General features: G+C 43.8%; 1 protein-coding gene across 5 annotated transcripts in view; it reads left to right on the top strand.

Annotated features, from left to right (window-relative positions):
* Positions 1–15,022, top strand: part of LOC137355679 (KN motif and ankyrin repeat domain-containing protein 2-like) — a 129,121-nt gene that overhangs the window by 5,243 nt on the left and 108,856 nt on the right. For 2 of the 5 annotated variants that reach the window (XM_068021096.1, XM_068021093.1), the window contains exon 1: positions 3,163–3,263. The exons of the other annotated variants lie outside the window; for them this stretch is intronic. The gene's annotated coding sequence lies outside the window, so the exon portion shown is untranslated. Of the gene's footprint in view, positions 1–3,162; positions 3,264–15,022 lie in introns of those variants that run through there. 5 annotated transcript variants of the gene reach the window in all.

The raw sequence follows: 15,022 nt of genomic DNA, 5'->3' as shown, positions 1-15,022 counted from the left end.
TGGCATAACTGTTGGGTTGTGACTGGAGTCAGGATCTGTGCTGAGGGAACCTTTCCCCATCCCACATAAACCCAAGGAGTGGGAATGAGTCATTGATCTAAATCAGAGACAAAGGTAGTTCAATTCTCATCCCTGGCGCTTGCAACTCAGAACTCCCCTCCGCCCGATATAACCTCTCCTACAACTATTTTCTATCCTTCAGTCAATTTCTTTTCCATTCCCAAGATTTATTCGAGCCCTCATGTCTTTGATTATAATTAATAACAGTGAGCGCGGAACTTTGTCAAATTCATTTTAGAAGTCAAGGTGCACCAAGTCACAAGGCTTTCCACTTTCGTATCAAGGACCCTAATATGTTCATGTTATGAGTTGTGACAGTCTGTTTTAATGATTAATTATGGGTCGGAGCTCTTGTATTAATGTTAATGATTCCAGGGTGGATTTATTTTAAAGAAATTTGGTGCAGGATCAAACTGCGAGGTAAGAGGGCAGGAAGGGGCAAAGGTACACTTGTGTGCAACAAATGAATGATTAAAATAATCTGGTGTCGAGGATTCTGGAAGGGGGTACATGCCTCTCCTCTTTACTTCTGCCGTTGAGAGATAATATGCAACATTATTTTTTCTGTTATGGTCAAGAATAGAAGTGTTGTATAAAGCTAATTCAGTCTTTCTTTGAAGTAAGCCATTGCATGTCTTTTTCTGTGGCCTTTCTGCCTCCACACTGCCCTCTTTCAGCTGGCAGTACCCAAGATGGGACATGAGTGCTAATTGTGCAGTGGTGATTTGAGTGTGGAGTTCCAACTTGCAGAATTCCCAGACTGTCAGTTACCCATGACGAAAGAAAGTATTACATTTTTATAGCATCTTTTGCAAGCTCAGGGCAACCCAAAGTGCTTTACACCCATTGAAGTACTTTTTGAAGTGCAGTCCAAATGTAGCAGCCAATTGCACACAGCAACCATCTGAAAGACGGCACCTGTGACAGTGCTGAACTCCCTCAGTGCTGCACTGGGTATGTCAGGAGATAATTATGTTTTCAGATCTCTCAAGTGGGACATGAACCCACAATCTTCTGACTCAGAGGCAAAAGAGCTACCATATGAGCCACAGCTGACAATAGTGGAATACAGCGTCAGTACAGCTGCCAACCTGTTGTGCAGGTTATGATGGGAGAGGAGCTATATCATGTTTCCCACTGCGACCTTTCTGTATAATATCTGTTACACATCAAATTTTAGATAGGCCATAATATTTAAGGTGACTTCAGTTAGCTGCATGCTTCAGAGCTCTTGTGTCTTTGTTGGGAAAAACACAATTAGTAAATGTAGTCCAATGATATATACATTTGGGAACTATCTGGGACCAGCTGTTCTCTAAAGGGTAGTCGCTCCGTGTCTTTGCAAGCTAATTGTATTAGAAAATCCTTTGCCTTTCTGCGATTTTAATGCATCCCAGTTTGCAAACTCATATATAAGAGCCAATTTGACTATTTATTTCAGAGCATGGAAGCTATTTGAAACACCAGGCAGGAGTCAAACACAAATGATGCCTAATCTCCTCCTCACAGCCTATCTACTCAAACAGTAGTGTCGATCAGTAACATGATTATCTGTCTAATGGGAGAGGGTTTCTTTGATCTGGTATGGTGAAGCCTGCTTTGGGCTGCTGCCGATGTTGCTGGTTCTCCCTTCCTGCCTTTTCACATCTATTGCAGTCGAACACCCGTGTTTTGTTCATTTGTGATTCCGTTAATAGTTTCTGATGGAACTGCCAAGATGTTGGACTCTATTATTTTGTTTTGGAGCAGTTTAAGCAGGTCAATAATTGTAGTTCTGATTATTTGCTGCATTCTTTTGCTTCTATTCCTTATAAATAAATTCGACTGTTAATTTTAAGATGAGTGTAATATGATATTAGCAGTGTTGTCCTTTCTGCAGGATGTCACAAGGGTAATAATGATTATTCCCTTGACGTGATTCCATTCAAGTCAAACTGCAAAATGTAATTTCATGGAAGATGTTCTATGTTGTATGTCATTTCATGGAAGATGCAACAATGCTGCTGGAAATTGCCTTTTTGCCATGAGGCTATAGACAGAATATTGAGATAGCAACTGAAAAGGAGCAAAAACATATCTAATTCCTGACTCGTAAGATGAACCTGTTAAGCAACAGTGCAGGCATCACCCAACACTACCGTTGAATGCATTACTGCTGCAGCTGCTGGGCTGCAATATACTAGTCAATGCAGGAGTCCTGCGTTCTGCCAGTCAGTCCACTAGGCTCCGATGGAGGTATGTCCAATTGAAACCAGTGAATTTCCCATTCTTTTGGCTGTGTATGGCCTTGTTGTAAATTGGAACAAATGAATCATCGATAATTCACTGTGTTTAACCCCATTTTCACAAAGACTGGTGAGTCAACCTGAACCTAAGTTTCATCAAAAGTTTGCATAGATTGTAAGTTAAATTCCCGTATGATTTAAATTCACCTCTTCCCAGGCAGCGATGGGTTCTGAAGGCTTGATCCAGATTGAAGTGTAAAGTTCTTTGCCATTTTGATGGAATACATTGTTGGGCAACTGCTGGTGTATAATCATGAGTCAGTATCTGGATCTGCTGAATGTCAGTTAAACTCACAGAGTGGCAATGGGTCAGTCTTTGAAATGTGGAGTGAGGTGATCAGTATCTGTGCAAATGGAATCATTGAATTTGAATCACAGAATTACAGTGAGTGACACATTCCCAAGCAGTATAAAAGTCACACTGGGCTCTATCCTATTTTAACAACGCCCTTTTCAAATCAACAAATGAAACAGACTGTTCCATTCTTGCATAAAACAGTGGAAAAACTCCCAACATTTTTTTAAAATAGACTGAAAATTGTTTTAAAATGTTTATTGGGATTCCTGAACAGCAATCTCAGACTTTAAAGTTTTGCAGTAATTTCCGCTGGGCTCTCTCTCCCAGTCTCCAGTTAAGTTGTCTGTGCTGCCAAAGCAAGGACTGGAGCAGGCTGCTGTTATTTTGGGCTCAGCAGATGTTTGCCATTATTCTAATTATTACTTCGGCCCCCCCCCCCCCCTTCCTCGATTTGCTTTTCATCTGGGGCTGATTTTGATTATTTTCTTCGCGTTGCTGAGGAAAGGCAGAGACGGAACGGTGCCAGGAGTCTGGAAGCAAGCAGGAGAGAGAGGTTAGATACAACAGAGAAACGGGGACTGAACAGGACGGAGAAGGAAGAGAGCGAGAAGCTGGACAAAGTAAGGACTGACAGATGTCCTGTTACGTTACATCATCTTTACAATACTTTCCTTTATAACTCCCGGTTAGATATATCCCACCCTCATTATACTGTACTCAACTATAGCACTCTCTCTGTTACAGCATTCTCTCATGATAAGCCTCGCAGTTATTGGGTGTGGTCTGCTAACAGTATTCTGATGCCAACAGAGCACCAAATTAGGGAAGTTTTGTGTTAGAAACTGGGTTGAGGCTGCCCAAAGCTGCATCTCTTAGGACTCTTGCAGCCAGCAGAGATGAGAGATTCTGCTGGTTAGATTTGACTTGGGACCCTTAGGTTATAAGACAGTGTCTGCTTTGCTGCACCTGACTACAGGATATTCTGTCTTGCAAAACAAAAAAAAGCCGAACAAGATTGTCTTTTGTGGTAACAGACATTAATCTGGCAACATTTTAGTTAATGTAATGCAAAAGAGAAGTGACCAAACTTATTTACATAAGGCTTGGTTTGTAGGTTTTGGTCCATTTGGCACCAACGCTGACACCAGCTCATGGGAAACTTATTTGTGGCTTGGCTTTATAGCAGGAAAATCAATGTACCAGATCAAGTAGCTTAATTTCAGGCAGCTCTGTGCATTGCCCTCTCCACTGGTCAGTTCCTCATGGCCCCGTGTGTTCCTCCCTCCATTAGTCAGTTCTTCACAGCCCTGTGCATTCCTCCCTCCAGTAGTTAGTCCCCATGGCTCTATGCTTTTGCCTCAGTGGGATCCTGTGGGCCCAGAGCCATTAAGAGCTAGGTCGAGGCTGTCCAAACTCATTTTACGTAGGGCCACTACAGCTGTCAATCTAGACTGAAGCAGAGTTTTAAATGGGGAAGATGTTGAGGGGTTGGCAATGAGGGGAGAATGTTCAAGAGCGAGCGAAGCTTGACTTTCATAAAGGAGGGACAAGAGAGCTGAATAATAATGCTTGTGTGGCCTGAAATAAAGTGGAAAATATGTTTTGAAGGGTGTTGTGATATGGTCTGTTGAGAAGCTGGACTATTTATGTTTTATTGCTGCCTGAGTTAGACACTAATCTGTCACCTGGGAGGCCTTGTAACTGTAGTGTAACTCAGCACCGCTGCTGGGAACCTACCACACACCTCTGGGGATGACCGTGAACCCTATCTGTGACCATTAGGAGGGTGCAACTGGAAAGTAGGTGGTCGTGTTGATTTATCTGATTAATTATAAACGTGTGTTTCTGACAGCCCACCCTGGGAGCTGTGTGTGCAAGTGTTTGCCTGTTAGATATAACACCAACCCTGTAATTCAGACAAGTTACTTCCTATTGCTCAGATCTGTTCGCAAACAAACATTTCTACTCCTCGAGACTTTTTGTAGAAAATTGCAGGATTCCAGCAGCAGGTAATTGAGTACGGTCAGGGTCGGAATTTGTTACTTAATCTACCTGGATATCGGAGAGTTTCAAATCACTCTGTGGCAGACCCCTTACAAAGGCTGGCATACTTCCAGCGACACTGTATTCAAACTTCTCGAACGTCCGTGTCAGCTACACAAAGGAAAATATTGGACCAAATATTTTAAATTATTAAATTACCTCCATCAAACCTTTGTGCACTGGTTGGGACCAGTAGAGTCACTTTGTGCAGGTTTTAACTTGACTGATACTCAAAGTCTAGACCTGGGAAATGATTTCCAATCTGAACTGGGCAATAAATAATCTAAACAGAGAGACGACCTCTTAATTTAACAGTCACACCAGCACTGTTGCCCAGAGTCCAAGACATGAAGAGGTGAAGATTATACAAGTGTGTGTACCTGCGTTTCTTCTTTAACACAGTTTCTAGGCCTTGCAGTGGGGTTGTAAAAACATGCAAGAAGTGGGGAGGAAAACGGGATCCAAACCCCTGAAAGCATGAAAGCAAAGTCTGCGCTCAGAGTGGAGTTTTGCTTTTCCCGTGAGGAAGGGAGTTCCTGAAATCAAGTGAAGGTGGAGTCCTGCTGAGTTTCCCTCGTTTCCAAGTATAATTCTCCACACATTGGACAAACCCTGAGAAGCTGGCCTCACACCAAACCCTTGTGTGATCAGTGAAGTGAGCTGGACTCATGATGTTTTTGTTTAACTGAATAGAATTTACTTGAGAAAAAAAGAAACTGCTCCTTAGGATCAGAAATTCTTGGTCATGGAGGGATTGAGGATAATGCATGAAATTGTTTGTGATTTGTGTCAGGAAATGCTATGAATTCACAGCAGCTCTTTTCAATATCTGACAGAATAAGACAGACACTTGCTGGGGTACATGGGTGAAGCTCATCCTCCTCCCAAGTGGACATGCTTCATGTGTGAGTCTAGGCATGGAGTGACAGTCGGCTATTTGCCCATGAATGGCATCACAGCCTAACACAATCCCATTGTCCCAACGCGCATGTCATTCGGGCTCCCCCCACCAACCAAAGTCTCTGGAACCATAGCCAGGATTGGGAATCCTCTCCAGCCCCAAGTATACAGTGACCAGTCCTAGCATCACAATCACTACCACCCACTGAGATCAGCCTCACCCCAGCAGAGGCAGGCGATCAAACCCTTATCTGGCCAGTCTGTGTAATAGAGTACAAGGGAAAGTAAAAAAGGGGTAACATTTCAAACCAGTCCCTTCCTCAGGAGCTGACCCTTATTTAACCAGTCTTCCCTCTCCAGGCACTTCCACATTTACTGTTTATATTTCCGTTATGAATTTTGATCCATGCAGTTCAGGGATTATCCTGATTCAGTCCTCTGCTGCTCCAAGACTTTCTGTTTGAACTCTGAGGGCAGTATGAACCAAGCTAATTTTTCCCCCTCTCAATGAAGTTTTAGAATGTTTAATAACAGCTGCAGCCAAAGAAAATGCAATGCCTGAAAAGCTATCTGTTATCCCACCAGCGCTGTACACTCTCACACGAAACCCTTCGGACTTGTGTGTTTAAGGGAGAGAGTGCAAGGGAGGGAGGTATGACTTCCAGCAGACTCTTGACTGCAGGACTAAAATTGATTTATTCATCTGGAAAAGCTCCCAGCTCCGAGGCAGAGAATAAAAATGTTGTTTTCGTTGGAAAGTCAGAGTTTGTTTTCACTGCTCTCCCTCTCGTTCTCTATGAATGTGTGTGGGGACAGGACATGAGAGAGCAGTGCACTGCGGAGAGGCTGGAATGAAAGCAATCTCTGAGAAAAGTTAAAAGGACAAAGAATTTGTGGAGATTGTGCCTCAAGTTTTATCAATATTATTGCATTTTAATATAATAAGTTCTGTAGCATGTTCTGTTATCTGATCCCAGACTCTGAGCATTCCTATACCATTCTTAGTATCCATCAGCTCAATCCCTCCACACAGATGCCCTGCAAATCTTTAGATTTAGATATAACCATTGTAAAAATTAAACAGCTATATTTATATTCTTCTGTTGCTTTTAAATTTATTTTCTGCCCACATTTCTTTTTGTACTCTGACCACCCCACCTCCCTCTGCAGGTTCTGGGCTCCACGTCATCCCTGGCTGGAAATTAAACATGTTACCAGGTCTTGACTGGTGTTCCTTCAAACTGCAGGTCACTGTGGTGGGAGAGGCCATGGTGACTAAATGTCTCCACCGGGAGCAATCTGACCTCTGGTTTTGGAAATTTGCCACATCGAGACTTTCAAGCACAAACCAAATGCTGGTTGGATGAACATAAGATGCCCACGGTGGCATTTTTCTTTGTATTAAAACGTCCCAAGGCACTACACAGGAGCGTTATCAAACAAAATTTGGCACCGCGCCACATACGGAGATATGAGGAGAGGTGATCAGAATCTTGATCACAGAGGAGCATCTTAAAGGAGGAAAGAGTCATAGAGTCATTATGGCACAGAAGGAGGCCATTCAGTCCATCGAATCCAGGCTGGGAAGGCGGAGAGGTTTGAGGTGGAATTTCCAGAGAGTAGAGCCCAGGCAGCTGAAGGCAGTGGTGGGCCGAAGAAAATCGGGGTTGAAAACTGTGGGTTTGTCAGAGAGGGATTCAAGTCTGGGATGGTGGCAGGAGATTGGGAAGGTTGAGGAGTAATGAAGGGTTGGGATAGGGATTTGGTGGAGGGGAGGGGGTTGAGGGGGGGGAAGAGTACCTGAGAGGGGAGAAATGTAAGCAGGCATTTTTCAGGGTGTAAAAGACTCTGGGCAAGACCTTCATTGGTGAAGGAGATAGTGGAATGTACGCAGCTGATATCTGGATCTCCTCACTCGAACCTTAGTGATCTGATTTACTTTGCTCCCAGGACTCTTTTTACTCACTGTAGTTAAGCCCAGTGACAGGTGGTGAGACTGATAACTCTTCAAGTTGTTCCTTTGGAATGATCACAGGCTTCACCTGGTGGGACCTGACTCCAGTCCAATTACTTCCCAGCGTTTATTGCAGCCTAACCATTAAAGCACTGTGCTAAACCGTGTTGGATACAGGGTGAAGTTAGGTTGATACACTGGTGGGGACATCGCAACTTACTGTGGATTTTACAGATACATTTCGAATTAAACATTTTTTAAAAATTCATTCTCGGCATTTGTGCGTCATTGGCGAGGCCAGCATTTATTGCCCATCCCTTGTTGCTCTTGAGAAGTTGGTGGTGAGCTGCCTTCTTGAACCACTTCAGTCCATGTGGTGAAAGTGCTCCCGCAGTGCTGTTAGGGAAGGAGTTCCAGGACTTCAGCCCAGCAACGATGAAGGAACAGTGATATATATCCAAGTCAGGATGATGTTTGACTTAGATGGGTTCTTGGAGGTGGTAGTGTTCCCATGCGCCTGCTGCTCTTGTCTTCTAGGTGGTGATCACAGGTTTGGTAGATGCTGCTGAAGAAGCCTTGGTGAATTGCTGCAGCACATCAACAGTAATATAAAAATTAATCACGGTTGGGACCACTGTTCACCAATTACCAAAAAAATTTGGAATCTGGAATTGGAAGCACAATTTCAAAATTGGCAGCTGACACCACATTGGAGGGTGGAGTTAATGCTGAGGAAAACTGCAACCAAATACAAAAAAGAACCTTAAACTTGCAGAATGGGTGTGTAATTGGCAAGTGAATTTCAGAATGGGTAAGTGTGAGATGATGCATTTTGGTTAAAGGAATAAGGGGGCCACATACCCCTTGGAAAATAGAAGTCTAAATGGGATGGAGGAATAAATTGATGTAGGGGTACACAGATCACTAAAAGTAGCAACATAGATTAACAAGGCCATAAAAATGCAAAGTACTGGAGTTCATTTCTTGAGGAATAGAATTTGAAAATACAGAAGTTATGTTAAACTTATTTAGAATCTTGGTTAGACCACACTTGGAGAACTGTGCACAGTTCTGATCTCCGTGTGATAAAAAGGCACTGGAGAAAGTACAAAAAAAAACTTACCAGGATGGTATCAGACCTGAGAGATATTAGGAAAGACTGAAAAGGCTGGGGTCCTTGTACACAAAAAAAAGGCTGATAGACATCTTTAGAATTATGGAGGGCTTTGACGGGATAGATGCAGAGAAAATGTTTCCACTTTTGGGGGAGTTCAGAACTAGGGGGTCACAAATATGACAATAATCAATGAGGAATTCAGGAGAAACTTCTTTATCCAGAAAGAGGTTAGAATGTAGAACTTGCTACCACATGGAGCAATTGAAGTGAGTCTCATGGATGCATTTAAGGGGAAAGAAAGAAATAGTTGTATATCTATAGCACCGTTAAAAAAAACCTCAGGACATCCCAAAGTACACTACAGCTTAATGAACTAATTTTGAACTGTAGTTGCTGTAATAATGTAGGACACTCAGCAGCCAATTAGAATGTGGAAGTCGATACCACAAGGAGTAGTTGAGGCGAGTAGCATAGGCACATTTAAGGAGAAGCTAGATTAACAAAGGAGGAAGAAAGGAATAGAAGGATATGCAGACCAGGGAGTGGGAGGAGGCCTGTGTGCAGCATAATTATTGGCAGAGAACATTTGGGCTGAATGGCCTGTTTCATCGGAATATAGGATCAGGAGTCGGCCAATTAGCCCCTCGAGCCTGTTCCGCATAAACTAGATTTTGATGCTGTGAATTCTATTCTATGACTTTTCATCTGGAACACCACTATTAAAATCTGGTTTATGTACCTGAGCCTTGCATTCAGGGGCTGTAAGGTTAGGTAAGGGCTTGATGTAGTAAATCTTGTAATAAACACAGTTACTGTCTGAGCTTCATATTTGCAGGATATCAGAAACAAAAAGGAAACAACTGCCAGTGCTGAAAATTGGAAATAAAAGCAGAAAATGCTGGAAATACACAGCAGGTCGGGTAAAATCTGAAAAGACGAAAGACCGTTACTGCTTGGTGAGGGTCCTCGGCTTGAAACATTAACCCAGCTCTCTTACTCTTCAGATACTGACACCTTTGCTGTGTGTGATTGGAGTCCTCAGGCGTGGGCAAGGTTTGTGTTGGGCACCTGGTCCTTTATCTCGCTGCTGGCTTAGCCTGAGTGCTGTGTTCGAATTCATGAATCACCCCTCCAAAAAAGGTTATTTGTGGTGTGAAGCACTTTGAACAATGTGATATGGTGCTGAATAAACGCGTTATCCCCTGTGCCTGTAACTGGGGCCCACAGTGAGGGGGCTCAGTGTAGACAGAGAAGGTCTGACTTGTTATTACAGCAAAAGCAAGGCTCATGCTGACTGCCGCTGGCTTAATAATCATCACATCAAACTGGCTGGGGAGCATTGAACTCAGACTCATCGTCTAAGGATTTAGGACTGAGATGAGAAATTTCTTCACTCAGAGGGTTGGGAATCTTTGGAATTCTCTACCCTACAGGGCTTTGGGCACTTGGTTGTTGAGTATATTCAAGGCAGTGATTGCTAGATTTTTGATCTCTCTGGGAATCAAGGGACACGGGGATGAGGCGGGAAGTGAGGTAGATCAGCCATGATCATATTGAATGGTGGAGCAGGTTCGAGGGGCTGTACGGTCTACTCCTACTCCTATTCCTATTTCTTATGTTTTTATGTTGAGCTCTCAAGAGGCACCAGGCATAGGACGAGCAGATCGCAGGCACAAATTTGGTAATTGTGCTTAATGTTTCAGTCCAACTATCTCCACACCCAGCACAGTGACCCAGGAACTCGGTCACTAAATGATCCTTCTACCTGCGCAGATATACCCAGGTCTGAAAACTCTGGTGGATTTGTAGGCGGCAATGGAACAATATCACCAGACAGAAGAGAATCAGTGAAGAATGAGTTTGAATTTATACAGTATCTTTCATAATTTGAGGGCGCTTTACAGCCAAGGAAGTAGTTTTTTGAAGTGCAGTCACTGTTGCAATGTAGGAAAGGTGGCAGCCAATTTGTACACAGCAAGCTCCCACAAACAGCAATGTGCTAATGATCAATTTTAGTGATCCTGGTTGAGGGGTAAATATTAGCCAGGACACTGGTAGAGGTGGGGCGAATCTCCCTTGGAGTAGTGTCATGGGATCTTTTGCTGAGAGGGCAGGCGGGGCCTTAGTTTGAAAAGAAATAAAGACTTGCATTTCTATAGTGCCTTTCACGATCCCAAGACATCCCAAAGCACTTTATAGCCAATGAAGCACTTTTGAGGCGTAATCACTGTTGTAATGTAGGAAACACTGCAGCCAATTTGCACACAGCAAGATCCCACAAACAGCAGTGCGATAATGACCAGATAATCTGTTTTAGTGACGCTGATCGAGGGATACATATTGGCCAGGACAAGGGGCTAACTTCCCTGCTCTTCGGAATAGTACCATGGGATCTTTTATCTCCCCCTGAGAGTGTAGACAGGGCCTCCGTTTAACATCTGGTTTGAAAGACGACACCTCTAACAGTGCAGCACTCCCTCAGTACTGCACTGGAATGTTAGCCTTTATTTTTGTGCTCAAGTCTCGGGAGTGGTGCTACCCACTGAGCCACGGCTGACACCTTTGTATGAGATACTGATATCCCTGTGAGACATAACTGTTATGTGACTGGCCCAGTAAAATGAAGGAAGAACTTGGCCCCAGTCAGACCAGCCTGTACTATCTTCTAATGCACAGCGTTCCACATGCTTGTCTGTGAACAGATTCAGACTCTGATTAAATCACGCTAATGCATGAGACTCTCAGTTCTGGGGAGTTCAAAAGAGGGATTGTTATCTGACTTGACAAACCTCAGCTGAAGTTCACTGTTTCTGAGCTTATATAACTTGCGAGCTGGTAACTGTTAAAGGGGATGTTTATTTCAGTATAATAGCTAGTGTAAAATATTTTCTGGAGCATTCCTTGCCTTTCAGTGACGCACAACTCTTTCTTGTTTGGGCATGAGCCGTGGCTTGGAGAAAACCAGGAAGATTAGTTGGGTAGGAGAAGCTAAATCTGTGTGCCTGGGAATAGCAACAATCCTTATATCAGGATCGGTCATTTTAGTGGGGGTGTGGTGTAACTGTGGAACAGCTGCTATCGAGGGCTTTGTGTCCCGCATCATTCTGCGTTGTGAATGGGACATTTTTTGTGTTGAGACCAAGGTCCATAGTGCAGTTAACGGAACATGCTGCAGAATGTCTTATTGTATTAAGGTCGAAGAGAGTATGGAGAAAAGTAAATCCATGGTCCATTGGTGAGAAGCTTTGGTTTTGAAAGCCTGTGGATTATTTTTTAAACCTCCTTCTGAAGCTAGGAGTGTAAACACTTGTTACGACCCAATGAGAAAGGTGTCTAGGGGTTCCCCTCTCAGCCTTCACCTGGTATTACCGTAACAGGGTTTTAAACACCGTGTTTTTAGCTCCCCCTTGGTGAATCCTTGTTCACCACTTTCCAATTATAAGGCAAAGAAACCAGCACACACAGTTTTCTTAGGTTTAAAGAGGAAAAGTTGGAATTTATTAAACTTAAATTTAAACTGTAATTCGGTTAACGCCTATGGATATACAACGGGCCCACGCTAGCATGTATATGCAATATACACATGCAAATAGAGACAGAAAAAAGCAGAAGAAACATAAAGTGGAAAAGTTTGAGGCAATATCTGAAGAGTTTTTGTTACAGTTCTTCGAGCTCTCTGTAGAGTCCTTGATTGTAGGTAGATCTTGGTTTTCATTGGGGTCCAGTATTCTTCTTAAACCTTGTTTGCTGTAGGAGACTTTTCTCTCTTGGGGTTCATGTGTCTTCAGTGGATTCAGAGGCTTGAGAGAAAGAGATGGCAGCAGACAGGAGAGATCTTCTCAGTCTAGGAGCAAACAGTCTTTCTGAGTTCAAACTCTGTGTGGCTAGTTGAAAAAAAAAACCTGGAACAGGCATGTGACCAGCTGGCCCAACCAGTCCTGGATTGTGTCACTTTAACAGTCTCTGGAATGCTGCTCTTACACACAATACCTGGTGATCAAGGTCCATTGTGGGTTGAGTGTGTCAGGAAATTGTTCTTTGCCCTTCCAAGCACTGACTGTTAATATGTAAATGTCTTTTACAGCCACGGCTGATCTGTTTAACAAGTCCTTTCCTCGCTCCAACAACAGTTTAAAATCAATGTTCATGACAAAATTAATGTGCCTCATTCTTGGAGGTGGGGGCCTAGCATGACAACTCATCACCTTTTTTTGAAAAAAAGCTGCATGGGTACCATTGGCACCAGGAACATGACTGGTATAAACAGCTCAGCACTGTGAAATGGTTATTGATGTGGGTTTCTGTGGCAAAGATAAGGCCGGTGACCTCAGTGATACTTGGAATGATTCCATTGGCTCTGCGCATCACTCCATTGCGTCTTCCCATCAGCGCCATGGGCTGAATTTAACATACTGTCCTAGGTGCACATGCACTGTTGTAGGGCTGAAGGACTAAGATGCTGGATTGTCCTCTTTGTGGAGGAGATCTCCAATTGTAGCCCAACACTGTCTGGAGATTGGAAGTCCATTGCGGTATAGGATGAGAGGTACAGGTGAGGCAAACGCACCTGTGGCAACCCATGTGTTTTGGAGGGCCTTTTGTTGACCATGACAGGTGGCATTGTGTTGGTCGCTGCAACAGGGACGTACAAAATCAGCAACTACATCATAGCGATCGAGCCTTCAGGGTCACCTACTTCCTTGCATGCACACATGCACGTGAGTCGCAGTCCGCGTGATGCAAAAGAGTTGGGGAGGTCTGGCACCTCAGGGCACATCCATCAACTTGTGTTTGTATGTCAGTAGCTTCCTCATGTCTCTGTGGGCTTGTGGTATACAGTGTACACAATGGGCATCTCACTGATGGAGCAGTCCATATGTGCTGCATATGTTCTGAAGGCTGGTCTAATTCGTACCATATGTTTGTGTGTGTATGAACCTGTGATGTCATTAATTAACTTTAAGGAAAGTGCCCTCCCCCTCTGCTGTTTTCCCCTTCAGTCCCAGCCTCCTTTACAAGCAAGGATTTGAACTATCCGAGGACTGTGTAGAGGAAGCAATGGCAAAGGTGGGTCGTGAGGCAGCTGTCCCTTGATGCTGCACTTCCTGTTAGCTTAAGAGGGTCCTGCATCCGCTACCATTTTCCCGGAGTTACTCACGAGACCTACGCAGAGCTGGATAACATCGCCAGTCCTCAGGTATTAAAGGCTTGCAAGCCAGTAACTCTGTGTAAACATGGGGCCATTGCAGGGGAAGAGTTACAGAAGCAGTGACTATAGATTGGGAAGTAGGACTGCACTCAGATACAGATAGAGAGAGAGAGAAAAGAAACTTGCGCTTGTCTAGAACCTTAACATATCTGTGTGAAATGCCTCAAAGCATTTCACAGTGACTTTGAGTGTAATCTCCTGTTGTGGATCCCACAAACAGCTGTGAGATTAATGATCGGTTTATCTATTTTGGTTGATTTTGGTCAACTCTGGCCTCTTGTACATTCCCACACTTCATTCCATCTTTGGCAGCTGTGCCTTCAGCCAGCTCGGCCTCAAGCTCTGGAATTCCCTCCCTAAACCCCTCCACTCCTTAAAATCTATCTTTTTGACCAAGCTCTAGGTTACCTGTCCTAATGTCTCCTTCTTTGGCTCAGTGTCCGTTTTTATCTGATAACGCTCCTGTGAAGCATCTTGGGACATTTTACTATGTTAAAGGTGCTTTGATGTTGTTGAAGGAGGAAAGTTGGCCAAGAGATCATAAGAACTCCCTGCTCTCCTTTAACTAGTGCCACAGCTACAGGCAGACAGACTCGACGGCACTTCCAATAGCACAGCACTCCCTCAGTAGTGGGACTGTCAGATTAGATTCTGAGCTCAAGGCTGTGGAGTGGAGATTGAACCCACAACCTTCTGAATCAGACATGAGTTTGACCAACTGAGCTTGGGACTGGATCTCTGATCTGGCAATCAGCAGTACTGCAGAAGATAACTGATGATCTGATCTATCACATGCATCAAGTCTATGTCCAAGATGGAAAGATACAGGTCTGAATCGGTATATTGATAGCTGGACTTCCTCGAGTCCCCAGCTACAACCGGAAGACCTGAGCATCATGCTGTGCTTTTTTAAAAACAAAATGGAGACCATCTCCTCCCTCAACCTCCCCCTCCCCCTGAAAATTTATCCTCATTAAATATTTTTGAAGCGTTAATATCCAGATGCTTCCTGCACCAGGAGAGACTTTCATTGGGGAACTCACACCCAATATCCATCACCCGGCAGTGTAACAGTCTCCTGGTTTCTCCAGGCATTCTCACATTGAGCTTCAATTTATTTCATTGCTGTATTGTTGGTGCTGGTGTATGTTGCTGT

This window comes from Heterodontus francisci, chromosome 43 (assembly GCF_036365525.1).
Source record: "Heterodontus francisci isolate sHetFra1 chromosome 43, sHetFra1.hap1, whole genome shotgun sequence".
Classification (NCBI taxonomy): domain Eukaryota; kingdom Metazoa; phylum Chordata; class Chondrichthyes; order Heterodontiformes; family Heterodontidae; genus Heterodontus; species Heterodontus francisci.
This window is presented reverse-complemented; position numbering and strand designations above follow the sequence as displayed.